The 27,264-nt window shown below is 38.8% G+C and overlaps 1 protein-coding gene across 1 annotated transcript in view; it reads left to right on the forward strand.

Annotated features, from left to right (window-relative positions):
* The first annotated feature begins 7,784 nt into the window (after nucleotides 1-7,784).
* Nucleotides 7,785-27,264, forward strand: part of LOC121296427 (phosphatidylcholine:ceramide cholinephosphotransferase 2-like) — a 76,086-nt gene continuing 56,606 nt past the window's right edge. The window contains exon 1 of the mRNA XM_041221997.1: nucleotides 7,785-7,850. The gene's annotated coding sequence lies outside the window, so the exon portion shown is untranslated. The remainder of the gene's footprint in view (nucleotides 7,851-27,264) is intronic.

Consider the following 27,264-nt stretch of genomic DNA (forward strand, 5'->3'; position numbering starts at 1 on the left):
ATTTCCTTTGTTGTATTTTGCTAAGAGAGCTTTTCTCAAATGTGAATCCAACTGCTTTGTCTTGACCATCATCTGCTGCATTGCCAAAATGTTCTTCAACAGATGTTGGAAATAATTACCTCTTTTTCTGGCTGCTGACTTTGCACTGTGTAATGTTTTTTTCAATCAATTCATTTTTAAATTAGTGCTAGTAAATGTTTGCTAACTTGTAATGTAAATATGCCAATACTTGTGTCATAAACAAATATTTAAAATTTCTTAAGTGTTATTTTATTTTTCATAAATAATTTGTTAAATTACCAGAAATTGTGAATTTTGGTCTTTGTCATATTAATTAGTGGCTAATGTTCAATAAATGCTTGTATTTTCTTGAATTATCTTAAATATAGTGTTGGGTGCCAGTGACTATACCAGACACGATTTTAACAGCTACTGTGTATTGTCAGCAGTAGAAAAGGAACGCGATCCACAGTAAAGGTTCACAACATGACACTTACTTTTATAACCAGGGCTCTAATTAAGGCTACCTTGGGCCCGTAGGTAAAATTATTTTGCTGGGCCTCTATGTCCTCAAAACACAAACAAACAAAAAACTATTACTGAAGTGCCCTTAACAAAATATGTTATAATTTTATAATGTATAATAATGTCATCAATTTCTTTAATAACTATACAATAAAATATTTACTTTTACCTTTATCTGTAATGTTCCAGGCTGTCCCTCACATGCCCTTCCTTTCACAAAGCACATGCTCTGAACAAAGCACATCCTTGCCTTCATTTGCCTACCCTGCATTAATGTGTTATCATCTTCTTCTTGTGTGGGTGGTAGATGTGTGAAGTAGGAAGAGAGCTTTGGAATTGTTAACATCCTAACATCCTGTATCTTTCTATTCTGTGCTCCACTTAAATGCGTCTTTCCCTTACAATTCACAATCTGGAATATGTCGAAATAACACAAATATTGTTCAGCAAACAGTAATACTACTGTTCTGGGTTCAGCAATACAGTAGTCTAACAATATTCTTCAACATATATGCATACTAGGAGAAAGAACAATATTCTTATGTTAAAATCTATAACATATTATTCAATTGAATATTTACCAAATCAAGCACATTACTGTTGTAATCTATTTTTATCATAATCCAAAAAGTATAGGTTTAACACTTATAAGAACATAAGAACATAAGAAAGTTTACAAATGAGAGGAGGCCATTCGGCCCATCTTGCTCATTTGGTTGTTAGTAGCTTATTGATCCCAGAATCATTGCTGTGTATTGCCTGGGATTTATAATTAGACCTCCTTGAAGTTGAATTCTTGTTGTCTGCCTTTCCATTGATCAACGCATCACTTCTGCACCTGCACACTGCAAACCTCTTTTCCACAGTACCGCATAGTAATAAAGAAAACATAGAGTACTTAGAATCCATGCTCACCAGAAGGTGACATATACAGTTAATCTTAACTCAAGTAGCATTTAACTAGAGTTTAAAACAGAAGGTAAATTAATAGCCAGAAGTTGTTTTAGCTCAGTCATCCCTTTAGAGGGCTGTGTCTGGTGGTTGCTTGCGTAAATCACTACCCTTGCAATATCCCACACTTCAATGACTTAACCACTTCTATCTGATTTATATATACATACTTTTAGGTTCAGATGGATCTTGCATGGCAAGGTCAAAAGACTTAAGAACATAAGAAAGTTTACAAATGAGAGGCCATTTGGCCCATCTTGCTTGTTTGGTTGTTAGTAGCCGATTGATCGCAGAATCTCATCAAGCAGCTTCTTGAAGGATCCTAGGGTGTCAGCTTCAACAACATTACAGGGGAGTTGGTTCCAGACCCTCACAATTCTCTGTGTAAAAAAGTGCTTCATATTTACTGTTTTTCTGGTTGAAAACGTCCCTTGGGTCGACATTGTCAATAACTTTTAACATTTTTAATGCTTGAATCAGATTGCTGCATAGTCTTCTTTGTTCAAGACTGAATATATTCGATACTTTTAGCCTGTCCTCATATGACATGCCTTTTAAACCTGGAATAATTCTGGTCGCTCTTCTTTGCACTCTTTCTACAGCAGCAATATCTTTTTTATAGCGAGGTGACCAGAACTAAACACAATATTCTAGATGAGGTCTTACTAATGCATTGTAAAGTTTTAATGTTACTTCTCTTGATTTAAATTCAACAGCTTTCACTATATATCCGAGCATTTTGTTGGCCTTTTTTTATAGCTTCCCCATATTATCTATGAAGACATTTCTGAGTCAACATAAACTCTTTTTCATAGATTCCTTCTTCAATTTCAGTATCTCCCATATGGTATTTATAATGCACATTTTGTATTGCCTGCATGCAGTACCTTACACTTTTCTCTATTAAATGTCATTTGTCATGTGTCTGCCCAGTTCTGAATGCTGTCTAGATCATTTTTAATGACCTTTGCTGCTGAAACAGTGTTTGTCACTCCTATTTTTGTGTTGTCTGCAAATTTAACAAATTTGTTTACTATACCAGAATCTAAATCATTAATGTAGATTAGGAATAGCAGAGGACCTAATACTGATCCCTGTGGTACTCTATAGGTTACTTCTCTCAATTTTGAGTTTTCTCCTCTGATCAGTACTTTATGTTTTCTACTTGTTAACCACTCCCTCATCCATGTGCATTTTCTTGAATCCCTACTGTGCTCAGTTTGAGAATTAATCTTTTTTTACGCAGGACTTTGTCAAAAGCTTTCTGGAAATGTAAATAAACCCTGTCATATGCTTTGCAATTATCCATTGTCAATATTGCCTCCTCAAAATAATCAAGTAGGTTAGTTAGACACGATCCTCCTTTCCTAAAACCATGCTGACTTTCTCCCAGGATACTGTTACCGTATAGGTAATTTTACATTTTGGATGTTATGTTATTATAGTTTACATAAGTTTACATATAATAGAAGTCAGGCTTACTGCTCTGTAGTTACCTGGTTTGGTTTTATCTGCCTTTATGTGGATCGGTATTACCTTTGCAATTTTCCAGTCTATCGGTGCAACCCGTTTCAAGAGACTGTTGCATGATTTTGGTAGCGGTTTGTAAATAACTTCTTTCATTTCCTTGAGTACTATTGGGAGGCTCTTATGTAAGATATAAAGCAAATCAACAATCACAATTAAATGACATAAAATTAATATTACCAGATATTATGGACTGGTTCAATATACTATAATATGCATTATTAACAACCAAACCAGTCCATAATATATCAATCTTTATAAAAGTTCACAATGGTAAATCTGGCAGTCAAAACACATTGTTTCCATAACTTCTGGGAGAAAAGATATTCTCAGGCCTAGAATATAATTTATGCCGGTGTCACGGGAAATAAGTTAGCCGTGAAATAAGTTAGCATTGCCTTTTTGAGCCTTTCTGCGCACGTGCGGATTTTAGAATTTAAAGGCAAGGTTGAACCATCTCCATTTTCTGTCTGTAAACTTTAATTCTGAAAATTGTTTTACTTTTAAAAATGTTGTCAGGATCTTTATTAAAGCTACGTTATATATGGTTAAAATCGAAAAAACACATTGTTATAATATTAATAACACTTTTTATTGTATCATGTTGTATTTTATTTAATAATTGCGGTTAACTTTAAGCTACTGCAAAGACGTGGTCATGGGATTTATTTTTATGTGCATTATATTTGTGTTAAATCATTATAATAACAATTCTTAAATAATTTGACAATATCTATCATTTTACATTCCCAGTTTAAACTATCATCAGATCATCAGAGTTGTCATTTTAAGTTTGTAATCGCCGGATATTTACATTATAGGTTTTCTTTGTACAGATATTATCGAAAGTGAAATAAATACGATAGTCTTCTGTATATTGGTTACAACATATCAGAAACAATTAAGCTTTAAGATTTATTTTTATGTGCAATTAGATTATTACAGCTGTCACAAACCCCTCCCCTCTATAATGTACACTGCCCAGGCCCACCCCAAAAAAGGCGCAAAATGTAAAACAATTAATTTTTATAAAATATACAAAAAACTAAAACAGACCGCATCACAAGCATCGATCTGTAAGTACTGCACTCTCATTTATCATTCATAATACAGGTGTGTATACACACATCCATATATATGAAGTATGTGTGTGTTTCTTCATATGAGCATATGAAAGTATGTTTAGGAAGCCAATCGTTTTGTGCATTTCTCAAATTATCTATCAATATAGCTCTTAAACCACCATCTTTCACTAAAAACGTATACGTTTTCTGTATATATTAAAACAGATTTAGATATTCCCACATGTAGACTTGATTAAAATGTCAAAAAGTATTCTCTGTATCAATAAAAGTGTTTGTACCCATTCCCCATAACATTTATTTAAAAAAAAAAAAAAAAACAACCGAGCATTTTACTGTGAAATCAATAACTTAGTTAAACTTGAGCCTAGAATAATTACACTTGAGCCTAGAATAAACGTTTATGTTTGCTTACGCCACAGTATGTATGATATGACGCAACATTTTTGAAAGGAAATAAACATTTGGCAAGTAGTGATTTTAACTCTGCATAAACATAAATTATACTGACAAAATAATGTTTTAAAATATTTATTTTTGCTAAAAACCACACTGCACATCCACACAGCGAGCGCTTTACATTAAATAAAATGTATTTATAAAAAAAAAACCTTAAACGTACATTTACACTTCGATAAATAAGACGACAAATGTTACTTTTTTAAACAGAAAAATAATGTCTGCAATACACTTCGATAAATATGATGTCAAACGTAACATTTGTAGACAAAAAAAAATATGGTTTGCAATACCTGTTTATGTTTCTTAAAAAAAAATACAAATGGCATCTGTAAAAAATCTTGGATAAATCTCCACAGAACCTTGCCTTTAACTTCTAAAATTCGCGCGTGTGCAGAAAGGCTCAAAAAGGCAAGCACTAACTTATTTCCCGTGACACCGGTATGTGGCAAAGTTGTTAGTAATGTGCAGGTGTAGAGGTGAGGCAGTGCTCAAACAACAACAATAACAGTCTGTTCACAGTCCAAACAGTTCTTTTAATTATTGTCACAGTTTGGCACCATCAAATAATAATCCTGACAACTACACAGCAATGTGTAATTGCACAGCTAAGCAAAACAGGATTTCAATCCCGAAATAATAATACAATAATACAAGCATGGCTTTGTGTCTTAGCCGTCTACTAAATACAAATAAACAGTGGTTAACAAAACAAATACAAACACTCATGGTTTAGTTTTTATTCCTTCCTGGTCTTTTCGTAAAACCCTAACAAAGGAACAGATTGCATCGTCACATCCCCTAAAATACCCTTAGTCACACCCCCTCCAGTAGCTAGTTCACTCACGTCTCCTTCAATCCATGACTGACACATCGCTTACTGTACTAGGACAGTGACTTTGGTATTGTGACTCCGCCCCCTTCCTGGATGGCCGGCTTCCGACTGACCCTGGAATGAACTGCCAAACCATTCAGTACGAGGGACACTGTTCCTGTTATACTGCGTCCTCACAGATCGGGGGGCAGATTGTTGACTAGGATTAATTCGCTCTCTGTCACATGGTACTACAAAACCTCTTTCTCATGAGAATTAGAATACAGGAATGTATATTTATCCTTCTGCCTGGCAGATGAGAGGCTAAAGTGGGGAGGATTTGTTTAATGAAGTTTCATTAGCTATTATGTTGATTTTAATTTCTCTTAGCAAATGATCTTGAAGTGGTAATATAATACGTAATTGCAACTACAATGGTATTAGCCATTAGTAGAAAGATAGAATGATATAGGATACAGTGCAATCATAAGAGGACCACTTTATCGTTGTTCCAAGTGCAGGGTAATACATTGGTATGACAGCTGTAACTGTAGTATTTACAGAGAAATCAATTCAAGGTGCTCATAAAAGGACTTAAACATGTAATGAAAAAATACATTATGTTACAAAGTTGGTAATGTTTAATAAGTAACTTACTATATATACTCATTTTTAAAATGATTTTATCAATTTTTTTAAAATTTATTTCAGGTTTACAGGTTTGTGTTGAAATGTTTAGCATCTGTCAACACAGTTACACGCAATGCTAGTGACAGTCCTCTGTTCATCAGTGCATGTCTACGGTTATGAATATAAACAGAGGAATGCTTTTCAAAACCACACTTTGATTCACTTCTGCATACAGCTTAGAATGACATGCTTTATTTCATTCTTGAATTACATAGCTGAATGAGTGATGAGTGACAGACAAGGAAACGGCAAAAGAATTGTATTTAAATACCTCAACTATACCGTCAGCAGTGTGGATTTCTGGTAAAACTGGGAAAACTACTGGGAAAACTACCTACCAGCATGCCCCCAAAGCTAAAATCTGCAATCTATACTGTATACTTTTTTTTTGTACTGTCCCCTTATATTTTGTGCATGTTTGCAATCATTTCGTGTTGTTTTTATTTCAATTACTCAAACAGTAATTCATAAAATAAATATTCTGAAGTTCTTTTGAAGCAAGAGTAACAGTCAAGCTATAGTCAAGGTGTGATTGGGGAGGAACTGGTGCCAACTCGGACCAGGCGGACAAGGAAAGGCAATTGATAGTAATATTCTGGTGCCCAACAAATGTATAGGATTTAGATTTAGTGTAGTTTTCCAGTTGTGAGGAGGAGTATAGCACGTAGCCATGCTGTAGCTGGGGGACAATATGTTACTGCACCCACATACCAGTGAAAACACCACGTCATTCTCAATACAGGAAAATAATAGCATGTTCATACATCTCTGGATGTATGAACATGCTAATACAGGGTATTTATCAATTATTTTGTACAGTATCTGCTCTTCTTGTGCTTGTTTGCATACAAGTCAGTTACCTATAACATGTGCTAGTGTCAGAGTCCAAGCTAAGATCTGCCACTGTTTAGATCATTAAATTGGACACCAGTTAATTAAAAGATGACTGTTTTGTTTTTTTACTTGGTGTGGATAAATATCCCCAGAAACAGGGTTATAAGTTTGTTGTTGTTTTTGTAAAAACTGTCCAATGATAGTGAAAGTAAGTAAAATATAAACCTTTACAATAACAAGAGCTACTGAGCAAAGTGGAGCAAACTGGTTTGGTTTACAGGGTATCAGAGGAGCGCATTGGAAAAAAGCAGGCACTTTCAATGATAGTTGTTGGTACTGACAGTAATCTGGGTGACCCGGAGGTTGTAAACTGACAAAACGTCTTAGAAAACAACTGGAAAGATAGTGTGAAACACACTGCTAGAATGTTGTTGTTCAGCCTTTAGTTCTAAGTTTATTCAGATCAAGTTCATGCTTACAATTAATTACACGTATCAAACCGTTGCTTAACAGCTTGCTGGCAGCACTTCATATATTTATTTTTTGTCCCACTTCAATATCATATATCATATATCATATCATCATTTTCCATGTCTAACCATCTTCAAACGTTCCCAGAAAAAACACCGGGCTTTTAAACTCGCTAATGAATGTTGTGAGCTTTTTATTTATTTATTTACTTACTCAGTCTATCGTTACGCACAGCATACATCTGCTAGAAAACAATTTGTGTTACTAACTCGTTTTTCTACCTGCCTGGATGCAGCGACATGTGCACGAGCTGACTGGGAGTTCTCGAGTCACTGTGTTTGTGAAGTGATGTCAAGGAGCAGGAGGCGGAGACTGCGAGGCTGCGCTTTATCATTCCACCACACTGTAAACACTGCTCTTATAATACCCAACAGAAACAGTCGGAGAAGAGGCGCAGCACAGGCTGAGGTTGGGAGCAGAATTTACAAGGAAATAAGGTGCGTGCGTGACGACCAAATCAAGATTTAATGTTAATGTCCCTCTCTATCGACCCAGGTGTTCAGTGTTCAATGATATTAAAGTTTTTTTTGTTTTGTTTTGTTTTGTCGCGTTAGGTGGCAGCATGTGTAAGTAATGTATAGTACTTTGAATGTGGAAATTGCCTGCATGCTCATTGGCGAGTGTCCCTGAAAGTCCCAAAGCAATCAAGGAAAGCGAATCTTACTTAGAGTAACTTTCCGAGGTCTTTTTTTTTTTTTTTTTTTTTTTTTTTTTTTTTTTTTTTAAACTAGTTAATGATAATTGTGTGTTTTGTTGTTTTTACCATTTTAAAAAATGTATATGGATAACATACTGCTGTGGTTATATCGTGTATAGACAGGTATTTTGTGTGAGGAAACATTGTCAGCAGGGATTTGCATTTATTACATTTGACAACAGTTCCTGGTTAAGTTGTGTTATACTATTGACATTAAAGCTAGCTGTATGTTGGCCTAAAATGACTTGTACAGCGTAGCCTACAGTAATTCATGGATGTTTTATTATCACATTTTATTTAACCAAGTAAGGTTTTTTTTGGTATTTTAAAAGGTTACAAACACAAGGTCCATCATGCTAAATAGTGCAGAGTCCATTTGCATCCTAGTTTTCTGTTGTGATTAAGATAAATCTTGCATCTTTGTAAAGATCAGTTTTGTTAGCTTTACCTGCATGGGTAGTCTTGTGAAGTGTTTATATATATATGCTGATGCGCTGGGGAGACCATATAAAGGCTGATCCTCAGAGTCAGCATTGCATGATAATATAAATATAAGTTTATATAAAATAATGTTAATTAGAATTAATATAGATTTAAAGATATAAGTAAAAGTGATGTCACATATAGAACACCATTACATCATGTAAGAATAAATCATGGATTTAAATATAAACAATAACAAGTAGTTGTCATGCCATCAAACACCTATAAATACCTCCAATGTTTTGATTCAAACACAGATTCCCTTGAGAAAGATATGTACAACATATCGAAACGTTGGGCAGCTGGCTCTGAGCTAATATATATATATATATATTCAGCAAGGTGCTGATGTTTTGTAGTAACATTTATCTTTAGTGGTTCCATTCCTATATATATATATATATATATATAATCAATCAATCAGTGGTGGCTGTTGGCCAAAAAAAAAAAATGGGGAGGCAGAAAAAAGGCAGAGGGCTTGGTGTCCATTTAACCCCAGCAACAATAGAATGTTGTTGTATTCTGACAGACAACACTTTTCATATTATTTATTTATTTATTTATTTGGTAGACACCTTTAGCCAAAAAGAATTATAGGTGTTAGAGGGTTACAATGCTATATTTAAATATAGTATTGTTTACAGTTAGTGCAAATAATACTATTAAATTACAATACAAACTAATATGCAACAAGTTAGGATTACAACAAGTTCTAGCTATGACATATTAGTAGTGCAATAGTGCATCAGCTGAGGATCCAGTAACGTTGTGCTTAGGTCACGTAAGTCCAGTACATAGTAGCAGGAGAGTTAGATCAAGAGATCTGCTAATGCGGTCTAAACATGTTTTACCCCAATTCGGCTGTTAAACGCATTTTCTCCACTAGACAACAGTGAAAAGAAAACAATAGCCCATCATAGTTTATTATAACATACTTAACTGTTACACACCGCTAGTGTATGTTTAAAAATGAATTGTATACAACATGAATATAGTATTTAGATTTCAAGGCCACATCACTAATATACTTTGCATACAATATTTTCTAGATAAAGTTGTTAAGGAAGGAGAAAGGCAGGAAAAAAAAAAAGAACATCCTATCGACTTAAATTTGCTCAACTTAAATGACAAACAAAATAATGATATGCTGTACTACAGGCAAAAAGTGAGTGAATTAGTGAGTGAGTTGGGGAAAATAAACAAATACTGCTGGGGTTTAAGGACTGAAATAATATAAATACGACTTCCAACAAACACTAACAGAGAAAAAAACAACACCAACAACTAGATTTGTTTCCAGAGAAAGGGAGTGGTATCATAATATGAAACTTTGTAAATATATTTGACTTTACTGAAGCTACAGGTGTTACAATGCAATGGGCATACAGGCATGCCGTGTCTTCTGGGAATAGTAGTTTATCTGGTACACGCTGAGCGGTGTTTCCAATCAGCAGAAATCTGATCTCTTTGTATAAAGTGAATGTCCAAACAGTCTTATAATTAGAAAATAGTCAATTTTTAAAATAATAATCACTGTACTGTGTTGTTATTTTGCGAAACCTTTTTGTTTGGGATTGAAAACCCACCGTTTTACGGCATTATTTTGTGAAAACCTAACACAGTACAGCAATCCACAGGTGCACAAGAAAGTGCTCCGGTTGTAGTACAGTGGTGCTCTGTTGTGCGGTGCTGGGCTCTGCAGTGCTAGTCGTGCTGGCTCTGTGGCTGCAGCTCTCGACTCGCTAGTCCTCAGCTACACAAATAAACAAACAAACTCAGCACTCCGGCTGCCTCCCCTTTATACTGAGATTTGCAGCTCAGGTTCCTTCTCTCTCTGACATTATGCTCGAAGGCAGTGTTAGTAATGTGATGTGTGTTTTGTAATCGGGAGAGAGAGAGATCGAAATCATCCAGTGACTTTATTGTCCAATTGTATTCCATGCAAAAATCCCTCTGTCTGTGAAGACATTGAAAAGAGTTGGAGATACCGCAGGAAACAATCAACTATCTAAAGTATACACACAATATTTCATTTTATTTGACATTTTTTTAAGTGAATATTTCTGTTATGTGTTACTGTGTATACAGTTTGCTGATATATATATAATGTTTGTTTCTGTTCATACAAAAATAAAATATAGTGTCTGTTTTGCTTTACTGAATTGAATATAAACCAATTACAATAGTTAAAAAATATGGTACCTCGAGTGCACATTAATTTTTGCATCTGGAGTTGAAGAGGTTAAGATAGGAATGAAGCTGAGGTTTTAGTTAAAATGTCATTTTTTCTTCCATTTTAGACAATATATTAGTTTTTCTTTTATTGAACATTATTATATTATAAAACTACATTTTATCACTTTGAAATTTTGAGGAGGCACTGCCTCCCTTGCCTCCTCTAAGGAGTCTCCACTAATTTTTTATATATATATAGTAAATCGAACCCTGACATTGACAGCGATTATCATGCAAATTCTAACAACGGTTATCAGTCATTATCGAGTTAAAATGCTCACAACAACAGTTTAAAGAAACAATAATAATAATAATAGTTCTCTTTTTATAGAGTATGTGTGGAAGGGGTGTGGGTAATTCACTGACCAGGAGACAGACAGGTGTAATTGAAAACACCACACAGGTGCCCAGTTTTATTTCAGGGGCGCGTTGGGTTTCTTTAGCCCGCAGAGGGCGCTGTTGGTCCGTGGTCTGCTTACCAACTATGATAAACAGAACCACGGGAATACCAAGCAATGGTAAACAGTTCAGGTGCACTCGCAGGTGCTTCAAAACAATACTGCAAAAATCGAAGGCACAAAGAAACAAGAAAAATAAAACAGTAACAAAACTACAAAGAAAAGGTGCTGCACTCTGCAGCAGTATCCCGGTCGCCGCTGCCCGTGCGACCCGGATCACCGTCCTACGCTGCCGGCTACCTAGCCTGCTCAGCTATCCTTATTCAGGGATATGCCCAAGGGTTCCCCTCCCTCACTGTCTCGCTCTGAACCTCCGTTTCGTTTGGTCGTGGACCAGCGTTTCTGCGCTCTCTGCGCGTTTAAAAGGGCAGATCTGAGGAAACAACAGAGCGTTAATTTATAGGGCTAACAATCTCCCAAGATGCGCCTCTCAGCCATTCAGAGAGGGGGAAAGTCCACACACCCACTTTCCCACCTCCCCGTGTCACTGCCATGACTCGCAGACGGTTGTTGGACGACTGCTGCCCTCTTCCTGCAGCTCGTGAACACGCCAGCAGAGTCAGCAGAGATCTCTCCCTGTTACAGGATGGTATAAAAAACCTAAAATTTTCATATTCCTGCCATCACTAGCATTTGCCTTGTTTTGTGTAAAATCTAACAGATTTCCATTGTATACATAATGGTAAATTAAGAAAAAAAATAATATTAATAAAATGTTAACCCCACTGTCCAAAGGAGAAAAAAAACAAGGTTTGAAAACTACATTAACATTATGACCTGTTCACATGGAAATAATTTGATCTCATTTGTTTTTAATTTGCTGTTCGTTACAATTTATGAATTACGTGGCCCATCTTCTGCTAGCAAAAACAGCAGTGCCTTTGTGTGCCGCAGCTGCGTAGCTGAAGTTCACTTTTTGCTGTTATATTTTAATCAAAACTTTACATGACTGCATAGCCACTTAGATTTGCATTATCTTCAGTGAATATAACTATATCGTAATTTTCCCAAACAGTACACTAGAGGTAGCCTCCCCTTTCCTGCAACGGAACTTTCCACAGCAACAACTTGATATACCGGAATATGCATAATATGAAATACTTCCATATTGGAATATGTATAATCTCTTTCATACACGTATGTGGATTTACTATTAATTGGTTTACTGCCCTCATCGCAACCAAGACATGTAGAATATCTCTTTCATACATGTATAGGCCTAATCAATCTATATACCAAGTCGCAACCAAAAATGCGTCACATGCTGGATTGCTCAGTGAAGTGTTTCGCCCACGTGGATTCGCTTACACTTATACAGTACATTACTAAGACCTTACCTATTACACGGATGTAAAAAATGTGACACAGACCATGAAATTCATTCTTCACTGTGAAAACTGTCTATTTTGTGTACTTTTACCCTGCACTTAAATCCAATTAAGTTATGTGCATCAGTCCAGGTTCCTGATGTGATTATAAGCTTGTTTCAATTTCAAAAAGAAAACTGGACAGGATTTATTGATTAACACTTAATAGCAGCCAATAACCACTCTGGGCACTCCTCACTGATTGGTAGATATGGGAATCATGGGTGCTTTTAGTATCCTAGCAGGTCTTAACTGATATTGTTTAGCAAGTGAACAATTTGTGAGTGTCCAAAATGAAAATCTACAATAATTACTGCAGCGGATCGTGTACAATAATTTAGCATTCTAGTGGTTAGCATTCTATTTTGTACAACCTGCAGTGTTTCATTGGATCACATACGTCAATCTATGATCCAGCGGCATTTAGACTCACACAGCAATTAAAAAAAAGACATGCACATCATTCTGAAATGCCTCACTTAAACAGTGCCCAGCTTGCTGGAAATGTTGTGTAGTGATTTTTTTTATATAGATTTTAGATATTGTTTAGATATTATATATTTTTCCATGATATTTGTCTACTTTATATTTATATATAGTGGCACATTACAATGTAGTAATGTTAAATATTATTAGTTTTGCTCAAGTCGGCTACAGTTGGAACTGATTTAAAACAAAATATGTATAAAATACATTAACAAGCTAGCAGGTTACTCTTGATCTCTGCATCATCAAACTATATTTGTTCACAGGCACACATTCTTGGTAACTTTTAGAAGCAACAACACAGATTACATTCTTGACAGTAAATTAATATATGCAAGACACATTTTTCATTTAATGGAATATTTGATTTCCTTAAAATATTATTGATTTGTTATCGTGGGGTCCCAATCAATAAATAATTGGATTATTACTGTTATCGTTACAAGCCATATGTACATATATAAGTTAGTGTTGGGACAAATATTCTAATATCTGAACTAATATTTTTAGACGTTAATTCGGATAGAAAAATCAGATGTTTGTATTTGCTACAAATGACGAAAATACCTTGCACTTATTTGCCGCCTCACCAGAAGTTGTGCAATAGTTTAAAAAATGGGAAATGAGAAAAAGCTCTGTGTGTGATAAGTGAGATTAATATATATATATATATATATATATATATATATATATATATATATATATATATATATATATATATATATATATATATATACACAGCTCTGGAAAAAATTAAGAGACCACTGCAAAATTATCAGTTTCTCTGGTTTTACTATTTATATGTATGTGTTTGGGTAAAATGAACATTTTTGTTTTATTCTATAAACTACTGACAACATTTCTCCCAAATTCCAAATAAAAATATTGTCATTTAGAGCATTTATTTGCAGAAAATGACAACGGGTCAAAATAACAAAAAAAGATGCAGTGTTGTCAGACCTCGAATAATGCAAAGAAAATAAGTTCATATTCATTTTTAAACAACACAATACTAAGAGTTCAGAAATCAATATTTGGTGGAATAACCCTGATCACAGCTTTCATGGCATGCTCTCCACCAGTCTTTCACATTGATGTTGGGTGACTTTATGCCACTCCTAGCGCAAAAATTCAAGCAGCTCGGCTTTGTTTGATGGCTTGTGACCATCCATCTTCCTCTTGATCACATTCCAGAGGTTATCAATGGGGTTCAGGTCTGGAGATTGGGCTGGGCATGACAGGGTCTTGATCTGGTGGTCCTCTATCCACACCTTGATTGACCTGGCTGTGTAGCATGGAGCATTGTCCTGCTGGAAAAAACAATCCTCAGAGTTGGGGAACATTGTCAGAACAGAAGGAAGCAAGTTTTCTTCCAGGACAACCTTGTACTTGGCTTGATTCATGCCAAAGCTGCCCGATTCCAGCCTTGCTGAAGCACCCCCAGATCATCATCGATCCTCCACAACATTTCACAGTGGGTGCGAGACACTGTGGCTTGTAGGCCTCTCCAGGTCTCCGTCTAACCATTAGACGACAGGTGTTGGGCAAAGCTGAAAATTGGACTCATCAGAGAAGATGACCTTACTCCAGTCCTCTACAGTCCAATCCTTATGGTCTTTTGCAAACCTAAAAGCCTGGCTCTTCTTTGCTTCTCATTGATGAAGGGCTTTTTTCTATCTTTGCACAACTTCAGCCCTGCCCCTAGGAACCTGTTTCAAACCGTCCTCGCCGTGCACTTCACCCCCCGTTTGCCGTTCTTTCTGTAGGTCACTTGATGTCATCCTACGGTTGCTGAGTGACATTCGAATGAGTTGGCGGTCATCCCGGTCAGTGGAGAGTCGTTTTCACCCTCTGCCGGTCTGTAGATTTGTTGTCCCCAATGTGTGCTGCTTGACCTTGTGCTTATGAACCACCGTCTTTGAAATTTTAAGGATGGAAGCAACCCGACGCTCACTGTATCGCTCTGCCAGTAAAGCCAGAACTGAACCCTTCTTTTCCTCACTAAAAACTTTCCTTTTCAACTCTTTGGGCATGATCAATAGTTATTTTTTTATTCCAATTACTTTTGAGGTACTGCTAGCATTGTTTTGCCATCCAGCTGGTCCTATTGCAAGAGGATAGTGATGACCACAGGAGTGGTTTTTATACTTTTCCTCGTTAAATAAGATTTGGTTCAGGTGATCCCGTAATCAGTACCTCATTCAGCAGAATGAGGTGTGCCTGTGTTGGAATTCAACAGACACTGGAATGGAATGGCTGCCATACATGTAGAGATGCTGATTTAAGAAAAATTTGCAGTGGTCTCTTAAGTTTTTCCAGAGCTGTGTGTGTATGTATATATATATGTATATATGTGTGTGTGTGTGTGTGTGTGTGTGTGTGTGTGTGTGTGTGTGTATATATATATATATATATATATATATATATATATATATATATATATATATATATATATATATAATATACAGAAAAACCCAAAGGATCAACACAGCAGCTCTTGAGCTTCTATTTAAAGTTTTAGACAGCAAAAAGTAAACAAACCAGATTATGTGCGTGTACGCATAGTGATCTCTGTGGAAAGCCATAGGACAGAAAAAAGACATGCACGTCATTCTGAAATGCCTCACTTAAACAGTGCCCAGCTTGCTGGAAATATTGTATAGTGCTTTTTATATAGATTTTAGGTATATATTTTCACAATATTTTTCTACTGTAGCGTGTTACATATTGTAACAAGTTGCAGTAAAATAAAAGCACACACTCAGAGGCCACACCCCCCTGCCCCTGCTGCTATGATGTCTCTGCCTGCGTTCTTAGTAATATAATGGCTTTTGTTACTTTTTGAAAATGAATGAATATCTGAACGAATATTTAAATTCTGAGCAAATATCCGAACATGAAAATCCTGTGTTTGTCCCAGCACTAATATATTCACTCATAATTTAAATATTTGTTCGAATATTCAAGTTAAACATTGTTTTGTTTATTCCCGAAATAAATAGTAAACAACTCAAAAGGTGACAATGCATTTTACCAATTTTTTTCATTTTTTTCATTCCTTTGCCATTTCCATTTCTTCGCATTAACCCGTGGCCATAGACACGTTTTCAGAAAGTGCAGTAATAACATGAGGTGGACAAGGGCCTTTTTGTAGCAGCAAACGAAAACTGTAATTTAACTTTAAACATGTCGAATAAAAGCAACGTGGAAATGCTGTTGTAAAGGGGAAAACAACTCACCGTTTTAGTTCTCGTTTATTACATTCCACATAACAGAAGGTTTCAAGAAAATATATATAATATGTACACTCAATATAAAAATCGCTACACAACATTTTCAGGAAGTGACTTGCTTGTCTTTTTTTTCTGTCCCATGAGATTATGACTCCCTCTAAAGCAGCACAATCTGTTTTTGTCCCAGATGGCTTTCCATAGAGATTACTATGATCGCACGCATAATCTGGTTTGTGTAGACTTACATTTAATGTAGTTTCTAAGGACGAGTTGAACAAAAGGAACAAGCTTTACTGAAGGAACGGGCTGAAGTTAGTTATGTGTTCTCAATTCAAGGCTGAAGTTAGTTACTTAATCCCACACACACATTACGTTAAGGTCATTATACGCTAATGTGGACTTATATCAGAGGTTGTTTGGGCAGTAAATATTTAATAAATACAAAAATAATAACATTTTTGAATCTCACTGCATCATTCTATAAAAGGACTGTTGACTAAAATGTTTGTGTTATTTTATTTATGTTTTTTTTTTTTTCTGTGGTAGGATCAATAACAGTAATACTCTGAAATTAAATTTAAAAAAAGACTGACATCTACGATCCTTGAAACATTGATTTATGAAAAGACTGCTATCTGACTTTTCATTTATGATTTTGGTATTTTTTTCACCAGCTTTCTTTTTTAGTCTTTGTATAAATGTTTAATTTCTTCTACTCTCCATTAATGTGGATTAAAGTCTACAACAAAATATATTTGTTAATGTACTTCACACACACAAACAATGTGTTTTATTTTAGGTACACACTTTTTGGAGCAACAGTCAACAGTAAACAGTGGAAACCACTTTATATCCGTAATACAAAGAAAGAGTAGTTGGATTTTATATGATGGCCTAATGAAAGACTTCCAGATAATTGAAAAAAGAAAATCACAAAATAAAAGCTGCAATGTGTAATGCAATTTACGTACAGGTTTGAGTAGTGATGTAAACAACACACTTTATAGTAACATTAGTAGTGAAATTTAATTTACTGAAATGTGCATTGCATGTACCAGGCTACTGCTTGATAACATGTATGTGTTGTTGTGTCATGTAAAATTTCATTCAAAGAAGAACACAAGACATATTTTCATAAGTTATATGATTTTGTACCTTTTAAGTGTTTATTATAAATTAATATATTTCACATGCTGTATTTGTTGCTTAGTTCAAAACAACATGTGACTTTTTAATTAAATATCTTATCAAACAAGGCCCTTTTTTTCTTACAATTCATAATACTTGCTCTAATTTTCATACTAAATAGCATTTCACGAGGCGTGAGCTGGGGGTAGAGATAGGCCAGAAGAAGCAGAAGGGAGCGGTTAGTAGGACAGAGTGCCAGCTAGAAAGGACCGGACCTAGGGTAGAAGAGCAGGTGAGGCCCACTCTAGTAGCAGACCAGCGAAGCTGGACATGGAAGCTAGGATAGAAAGTGGTCACTGACTAAGAGCGGCGATGCCGACACGAGCCCAGGGGCGAAGGACCCAGCAACCGAAGACAGGATACAGAAAGTGGTCACTGACTGAGGGCGGCGATGCCGACATGAGCCCAGGGCCGGAGGCCTAGCAACTGAAGACAGGAAACAGGAGTGGTCACTGACTGAGGACGGTAATGCTGACACGAGCTCAGGGTCAAAGGCCTAGCAACCGGAGACAGGATACAGAAAGTGGTCACTGACTGAGGGCGGCGATGCCGACACAAGCTCAGGGCCGACGGACCTAGCAACCAAAAACATATATGAGGGTTATGACTCGTGAAGCCGCCCCTCGGAGGAAGATGGTCCTGGAAGAATGGGACACGAAAGGAGAGAGAGAGAGAGAGGGAGAGGTAGCCAGCATCTGAGACTTCTGTAAAGGGGCGCTCGTTAGACTACCAATTGGCCGAGACTTCACGCTGCCTGGGACCTGAGATAAGAACAAGGCATAGAGGTTAGCATGAGTAGCCACGTCCCGAACTGAGACAGAGTATAGAACAGCCTTGAGTGAGGCAAGATAAGCGCAGGAGCTGCGAAAGAACAGAGTGTGGCCGGGGGTCCGCTCTGACTCACACGGTGAGAACCCCCCTGAAGGTCAAGGGAGGCTGAAGCCTGCCCTGAGGTCGGGGAAGTGATGATCACTTGCCCCCCAAAAGGATGGACCCCCGGCACTTCACCAAATCTCCCACACCGTGAGACAAACAAAAGAGCACATGCCAGCGCATAACATAAACAAAAGACTAGAAAGACAAACGGGACAAACAGGAGAATGGTTAGTAAATTAGTAGGGTATGACTGTGTGTATACCTGCTGCTCAGTGGAGAGGAAAAAACCCCTTGAAGCTAATTAGGGGAAAACCTCTATGGCTCCGGCAGACAGGTAGCCCCCACTTCAGGCATACTAGCAATTTTGGAATGGGCTGCAACTATGTCAGAGGGAGATGAATGAACATAAGAATCCACTGCAGAACAGGACCAGCGCCCCATGGTCTTGATCAGGCTCTGACTGATGCTGGCCCTTGCAACGGTGGCTGCACCGATACGGAATGAATGGAGTGAATATAGCTGAGGAGGGAGGCCTGTCCTGGAGAGGAGGGTGGAGAGGTGGGTTGAGAACCAGAGACAAGTGACGATAGATCTGGAAGAATTGATGAATAGAGGGTCTGGGGGGTGGGGGGCAGGGTTTCCTGCATGACAGATATCTTGACTTTGCTGAAAAGGGGCAGATAGCAGACTTGGTCCTTGAAAGCTGAATGAATTGACCATGCCGGAGTTGGTCTTTCTTTGAAGTGCGCAGCCGAATAAGAAAATAGGAGTTGGAAATAGAAGAGAGGTCACATAAACGAATACTTACCAAGGGGAAGCAAGAAGCTGAGGGAACTGTGAATTCTGAGCTTCTGAGAAAGCCAAAGAAGTCTGTGAGGCAGATGGTCTCCATGAGTAGATCCTCGTAGGGGGAGAAGCAGCCTTTCTGAAGAGTAGAGATGATTCTAGCATATTTAGAAGGAGCAGCAACTATGAGGGAAGGATGAATGAATGTAGGAATCCACTGCAGAGGAGGACCAGTTCCCCCACATTCGTGATCAGGCTGGGGGGGGAAGGGGAGAGTTGAGGGGGGAGGCCTGCTCTGGAGGAGAGGAGGGAGGCCTGCGAGGGTGGAGAGGAGGGAGGTCTGCTCGGAGGAGAGGGTGGAGTCGAGGAGTGAGGCCTGCGAGGAGGCGAGGGTGTAGAGGAGGGGGCCATGCAAGGAGGCGGGGAGGGAGGCCTGCTCTGGAGGAGAGGGTGGAGTTGAGGAGGGAGGCCTACTCACGAGGCGAGGGTGGAGAGGAAGGAGGCCTGCTTGGAGGCAAGGGTGGAGGAATGGAGGGAGGTCTGCTCGAGACGAGGCGAGTAATGATAGGAGTGAGAGGAATCAATAACAGATGGTCTGAGGAGGGGAGTGGGAGGAGGGGTTTCCTGCTGTGGAGATACCTTGAAAATGGAGATAGGGAACTTGATACTTGGTGTGTGAGTGGACCAACCGCGCTGAATTGATCCGTCTTGAGGTACGCAGCCAAGTGATGGAGTAAGCATGGAAGGAGGCCGAGAGGCAGCTGATCTCCATGGGTAAATCATTGTAGGGGGAGAAGTGGTTTTTCAGAAGAGTGGAAATTAGCAAATGGAGAATATATGTTGATATAGACAGACGGGAAGGTGAGGCAGGGGGAAAGCTCTTAAGAATCTCACAGAGGGTCAGGCGGAATGCTGAATATGGAGAGACTGGAGGGAGTTGGAGAGAATCCCTAGCATGGACCATGAGAGCCAGGTTTTGATTGAAGGGCTATAATTATTCGAATCTGGGCGCAGAGGATTGAAGACGCTGAGCAGGCCGTAGAATAGGAGCTCTTGAACAAGGTGGAGGGCTGCAGACATGTAATGCTGAGCAGATTGAAGGGGGTAACTGAGAGTAGGTTTCAGTTAAATAACATCTGGAGAAGCTGAGGATTCTGAATGGGGGTTGTGGAATCAAGTGGGACCAACTGACTGAACTTGGATACCGAAAGTAGAGGCAGAAGAAGAGCTGGAACTGAGGGCTGAGGTGGCAGCTGGACTGAACGAACATGAATCGGCTACTGGGGAAGCACAGCGCCTTTGCGCCCCGTGTTCTAGAGATGAGGGCAAAGATGAGATGCCCCCTTTCTATGTGTTAGTTAATACAGGATCGATCAGCGGTTTGCTACTATCATGTCTGCTTGAAATGGAAAAGGAAAACTCACATTCAGGGATTTGGGTTTCGCAACACTGGTTATTCTCTTAATAGTGGAAATCCTTAACTCATAATCAGGACAGATTTCTAGTCTCGTACCACGTTTCAAACCAAGTATTAATACTGTAACATTTGGGAGGAATAGGATTGCTGAAGAAGTGCCCCATATTTTGATTAGATGGAGATTAGTGTTAGCTTTGATTGTGGGAATACTGTCACGATCTGCATATTGGAGGAAGGCTGGAGCATTGTTGGCTCTGGAGAAGTGCAGCTGCAGACTTCAACAGTAAACTAGAGCGACTTTGCAGCTGCAGTAGTGAACTGATCTGAAGAGGGAGTGGAGATCTGCTGTAGTGAGGAGCAATTAACAGTAGAGGGCGGGATCTACTGAACAGAGCAGAGGTCTAAGGAAGGAAACAATGGAGTGCTGTCAGTAGTGTGCAGAGGCCCAGCTGTGAGAGCAGAGATCTGCTGAAGCAGAGATCTGCAATAGAGAACGGAGGACTACCATCGGTAGAGTGCGGTGGTCTGCTGCAGAGAGTAGGGATCTGCTGAATGCAGTAGATATTGGTCTTTCGGTGTTAAGGCCGATTTAGATGGAGCCAGAGATGGGGCTGCTTTTGGGCAGAGATGAAGATTGCAGAGATCTGAGACAGCTGCAGAACCAGAGAGGATGAAGAATTTGTTGATCCGAGGCATCTGCAAAACCTTTTGATTGGTCGGGAGCAGTTTATTGTCTATTGGGGGTAGGAGGACATTGACTGGAACATTGATAAATCTTAGGACATGGTTCCATGACTGACTAGCTGCTCGCGTTGATGAAATGATGACTTTGATGAAGCTGGTCAGACTGGAGGAGCAGCGCCAGATGAGGAAACACGAATCTGGGAACAGGAATAACTCACAGGAATGGATGTGTGATGCAGGAAAGCAGGATGTTACTATGATGGTAGATACTGAGCATCTCAAACAGCTGAGTAAGGTTGCTTCATGACCAGGTCCTTGAAGAGGGGAACTGTTGAAATTGGAGAATGTCAGTTGCTACAAAAGGTTGAGGAGGAGGGGGTATCCTATAAATCCCTCGGAATGACAACAAACTGCTGGATGTGTAGAAAAGCTGGAGCATGTGAGCTTCACAGTGATAGCAAACCAGCTTAGAGACTGTATAAAATTTGTGGTGTTATACTGCCATCTAGCGGTTATGATTAGAATTAACCATTGGCTTGAGTGATGTCGGGTAGAATATTTGGTTATTGTGATTAAAATCCTTGTCGGTGTAGAACAACAATTGCGTACTCTTTAGATTTTAATATCTTCGTTAAATGTTTTAGGACAGTCAGTCATGTATATGAATACGTTAACGCAGTATTTAGATGTCACAATTCGGTGAGTTGAACGAGCCCTCGCAGGTTGTAAAAGTGCAGCAGCAAGCAAACCAGAAAATTACAGTACTGAGCACAGAGCTTGCAGTGCAGATTAAGCTGCCTGGTCACCATGGTTACTTACCACTCCCCGCAGTCACGCAATGCGGGCGTTGCCGTGGTAGCCACGGACTGAGAAGCGCTGGTGGAAAAGTTGCAAAACAGCAGTGTTGTTGGACCTTGTTGTGACGAGTCGAAAGCACAAGTCACCACACGGCGAAACGGAGCACGAAACTGAATGGACAGGTCCCTAAAACGTTGAACGTAGCCAGTTGAAGCACAGGGCAGGATCCCATGAAGGAACGGTAATTTTGCTGGCTCTGTGAGCGGAGGAGGGGCGCTTGATTGCAAGCGAAGAGTAAAGGAATGTTCAGCTGACAGATCTTTATGGTGGATTAAATAGAGGAGCTATGGCAAGGCAAACGCTGATGACGGGAATGTCTGTGTCTTGTTGAAGGAGCTTTAGAGATTTTAATGGAGGGCCAGTTTGTCTAATGAAGACGCGAACGAGATGAGAAATGAAGCTGTGGTTTGAATGGTGCTGTTGCTGGGCTGGAGGCTGGAAAGAGCAGGAAAGACTAACGCTGGAGCTCCTGCAGCCGAATGGAGAAGCTGAATGATGAGAAGCAGCACTGGAGCAGGTAGGAAAATATTTGATAATATCTTGGGAGCGCTGTGCAGAGAATTGACCTCCAGTGAAAGGCAACAAAGTGTAGATTAGTGGAGAAGCACGAAAAGACAGCGTCTGAGCGTGTGCTACAAAAACGAAACGCTAGACAGCAAAGGTGCAAGTGATCAGGGCTTAAATAGTAAATAGGTACTAATTGACAGGAAATTGGAAACCCCCTTGCTGCACGCCTCCTGAACTACGCAAGCTAACATTTAATAGTAATGTACATGCCACTACTAACCATACTCTATTTGCAAGACAATTGCTTAACCTTCAACATCACACAGCTTGAGGTGGCAAAACCCTGACAATGTGCTCTTATATGCAGGAAAACAAGTGTGTGTCTGTGTGTGTGTGTATATATTTCACAGCATAGCCTGTGCATGCTTATTTGTGCCACTCTGCAATCCACTTTATATTGAAGAGAAATGCTCAAGCTTTAAAATGATACCCTGCTTCAGGTGGCACATCCATACTGTGTGACTTCCTCCTTAGAATGTGAGCTAATATTCAATACGTAACTGCGAATAAGTAACTAACTTCAACACTCGAATTGGGAATAAGTAACCAACTTCTGCCCTTGAATCGGGAATAAGTAACCAACTTCAGCCCTTGAATTGGGAATAAGTAATTAACTTCAGCCCTCGAATTGGGAATAAGTAACTAACTTCAGCCCATTGTTTCTGTAAAGCGTGAAGCCCCCAGCCAGAAAGCTGTGATTGGCTGAACGTGGCGGCAGACAGCATGAGCAAGCCCCGATTTCCTCGATAGAAGTGGGCGAGGCTGAGGGGAGTGATCATTTGTGCTTGCACAGTCCTTCCGGGTCACTTTACCAAAAAGAAAGAACAGATAAAATCGCTTCGACCCCTACTTATACCGTCACTCATGACCCCTTGGTAAACGATTGCAGCCACACCTCCAATCCACGGCTGCCACATCATTTCCCTTCCGGGTCAGTGAGTTAGTGTACCGAATCTCTGTCTCTTTTCTACATGACTGACTTCCTTTTAACCCTCGGAACGAAGTGTCAGGTCAATTAGTCTGGAGTACTCTGTTCCCATTACTTAAATCCCATCACACTACCCTTTTAGTTTTTGACCAGTGGTATAAATGTTTAAATTTATTACACAATTTAACAATTTAAAAACAGTAATAAGTACTAAAGTGAACTGTTTAAAGCATGTATTATAGGTGAGGGTATCTGCTGACACAGGAAAAAAAGACAAACGTTATCTTTGATGCACCACTCGGGTAGACAAGATTTATTGACACATTTACAAAATAAATAACTATTAACAAATATCTATTTACAATAGAAACAACTATTTTCATAAATTCCAACAGTTTGGAAACAGGGGAACAGTAAATAACTATATACAAAATCACAATTTTTTTTGTTTATAGATTGCTTCCCTTATTTGAGATCTTACATTTTCTGCAGTTAGGTGGTGGAGTTGTTTCCATGATTGCAAAAAAATAGGCTGTGTTTGGAGGACTTCGACAATCCGAAAGACAAAAATTAACACATTAGGTGCTGCTATGTAGTTATGCACTATACAGAGATGTTTAGTGGTGTTTTGAAGTAGTTGAGTGTAATGGAATATTTTTTGTACTCTATTGATCATATGTGCTGTAGGTGTTGTGTAAAAGAAGAGTGAAAACCATAACACATCTTTGTCTATACAGCTGGCAGAAATGGTGATGCAACTTTCTCTTGCATTCACAATGCCTCCATTGGCAATGTCCTCCTGAAACACATGACATAGGTAGTTTTTGAATTTGAGGTGGTACTCTATTTTATGCCTTGCATTTCTCTGTGAAAGGAAAGTGCAGAAATAACAGTAGTGATACTTGGTAAAATGCATAGTGTTTTTGTTCGGTTATCCACTGAAAAAAAAAATGGCTTGCTGCATGTTTCTGCTTTCCGCACCTCAGGGAAGAGGGCTCAGCAGTAGTAGTTCTTCCTGTTTGAAGAGTGGAAAAAGTTGTTACGCAGTTTTAGTCTATCATCCTGATCCATACTTTGAATGTGTCTCTATCACTTATGTTTCCAGAGAACCAAAACTGACAGCTATTCATAAAAAATTGTTTTTTGCCTCCCCTTGCTCACATAAAAATGTTGATGTAAAACTGTGTTCTGACACACTCCGGCTGATACTCTGATCACAGCTGCATAAACTAGGTTGGGAGTGTTCGTGAGTGGAGAACAGGAGTAGAGAGAGGAGGTAAAGAAAAAGTAGACAATTGCTACGTGTGCTTGCTTAAATTAGCATGATATTTGTTTGTTTCTTGTTATGTTTTTTATTTCTGTTTTGGCCCTCATGCCGGTTTCTTTGGTAAAGTGTTTTGTTTTGTTTAAATGTAATTAATTAATAAATATGCGCATCATCGTTTCATACCCCAGTGCTGTCTGTGTCTGTCTCCTTCCGGGTCGGTGACATCACCTCACAAGCCATCCTTGCCATTTGGCTCCTGTGCCTTCTCATGGTCTGCTTTTTGTACCTCTTCTTCCTCTATGGCTCTTCTGCCTCAGGTGGCTCCTTTAAGGGAGGAAAAAGTGTGCACATAAGTTACAAGAGACATGATGGCTACATCAGTCGTTACCAGTATGCACTTTCTGTCTGACACCATTCATCTCATCGGAGCAACAACATCTTTGAATGTGAGATGGTTATGTCAACGGGGCTCACCGAGAGCAGCTGGTAAGGTTTTCTTTTAACAAACACTCTCTGAGGGGATAGCAGTGGGGTGAAGATGAGGGCATGCGGCTTCCGGGTAGCTGTTTGAAGAGAGGAAATAGACATAGCATTAAAACTTTTTCCCTGACACCATTCATACAGGAAGGTGCATTTTAAACATTGACATGAATTTACAGGATAAGGTTTTTTCAGAGGCACAGTGAGTATACATTTTATGGGTCTAGATATGAGATGATAATACTTAAAGGGCTCACCGAGGAGGCGGTTGGTGGAGAGTGTGGAAGGACCACCTCCCCCAGCCAGCTACACTCAGTTGTTGATAACGCCAGGAAGGCCCTGTCGTATATGGTAGCTGTTCTGTGGTCATCAACCTGTTCAAATACAAAATCAGACATTATGATTCTTTGTAGAGAAAATACAATATCGGTTTGAAAAGAAGATATGGCCAGGTGAAGGTGAGCAATGTATTGTATTTTGAAAGTTGTTTTGATATGAATTGTGTTCTTAAAGTCATATTCATCACAACCCCCCAGCTGTGGCCATGTGGAGGAGGAACAGCCGGACATGTTGCGTGCTCTGTCTACTGTTTTGTATCTCTTTGTTACTGGGCTTTGACTGAACAGGTATAAATAGTACATTTTAAGTGCTTTGACTGGAAGAAAAGAAAAGTTGAATAAGCAGGATTATACATTTACATACATTGCCTAGTAATAATTTCACATAGAAAACCTAGGGACTAGGTGTCATTTCTTTTGAACTTATGTTCTTTGTTTTCACGCCGCCTCTGTGCATGGAGGAGGGGCTGACAGGCTACCAGAGATGTCCCCTGCTGAGTGCAGTTCCTCCAATTTCTTCACCTTCTCCATGTGGTGTAATTGTATTGCACATTTATTTTCCAGTCTTTTCATTGTACTTTCAAGATTTACTTTTTTTTGGACCCCTAACTCCCCCTTCCCTTGCTCCTCCCCCTTTTCCTCCTCTTCCCTCCTGCTCCTTCCTCTTCCTCCCTTCTGCTCCTCTTCCTTCCTCTCTCCCCTGCTCCTCCTCCCTCCTGCACCTCCTCTTACTTCCCCTCTCCCCCTGCTCCTCCACCTCCTCCACCTCTCCTGTTCCTCCCTTTTTCTCTTTTGCATTTCTGGAAAAGAATTATGAATATTGATTAGAGGTTGTATTTGTCAATATTTAGATAGAAAGCTGTGAAAACTGGAAGGCTTTATACTTTCATTCCCCTTGCCTTGCAGAAATCTGCTTTAAGCTCAGGCTGGCTCTTCAATTTATGGGCATCTGTTAGATGTTCCGCTAAATATTTGGTGTTTAGCAGACAGAAGGGGGACTGTATTGTTGTTTTGGTCTGTAAAACATTGAGAAAATAATTGAGTATATAGAGAAACTTGCATACAGGAACACATTATGGTAAACAGGCTAACATAACGTTAGTTGAGACATTTGTAAGTCTAAAAATAAAAAGATGATATACTTATAAAAGCAATTAGTTAGCTAATACCCTTGTGCACTGAAAGTAACCTCCCTCGAGTCCGTAGCCCTAGGGGTTGTTGATCTATGAGTTCAAATAAGAGTCCCTCCCACCCATCGGAGAAATCCAAGATGGCCACACCTGTAGCATACAAGTGCCTCGGTTTGTACCATTCTAATAAGGAAACCCTTCTAACAAGCAAAAACTAAATAGAAAATAGTAATTACACATTGTACTTACTTTACCCATGTTCAAAGCATCAGTGATGATTGAAATGAGTAAAGCTATGAAAGTTGTTGTGTACACTGATGCTGTTATTGCGACGCCAACTACACCTTAAATGTAGCGTCTGTGTGTCATGGTT

This window comes from Polyodon spathula, chromosome 2 (genome assembly GCF_017654505.1).
Source record: "Polyodon spathula isolate WHYD16114869_AA chromosome 2, ASM1765450v1, whole genome shotgun sequence".
In the NCBI taxonomy this organism is placed as follows: domain Eukaryota; kingdom Metazoa; phylum Chordata; class Actinopteri; order Acipenseriformes; family Polyodontidae; genus Polyodon; species Polyodon spathula.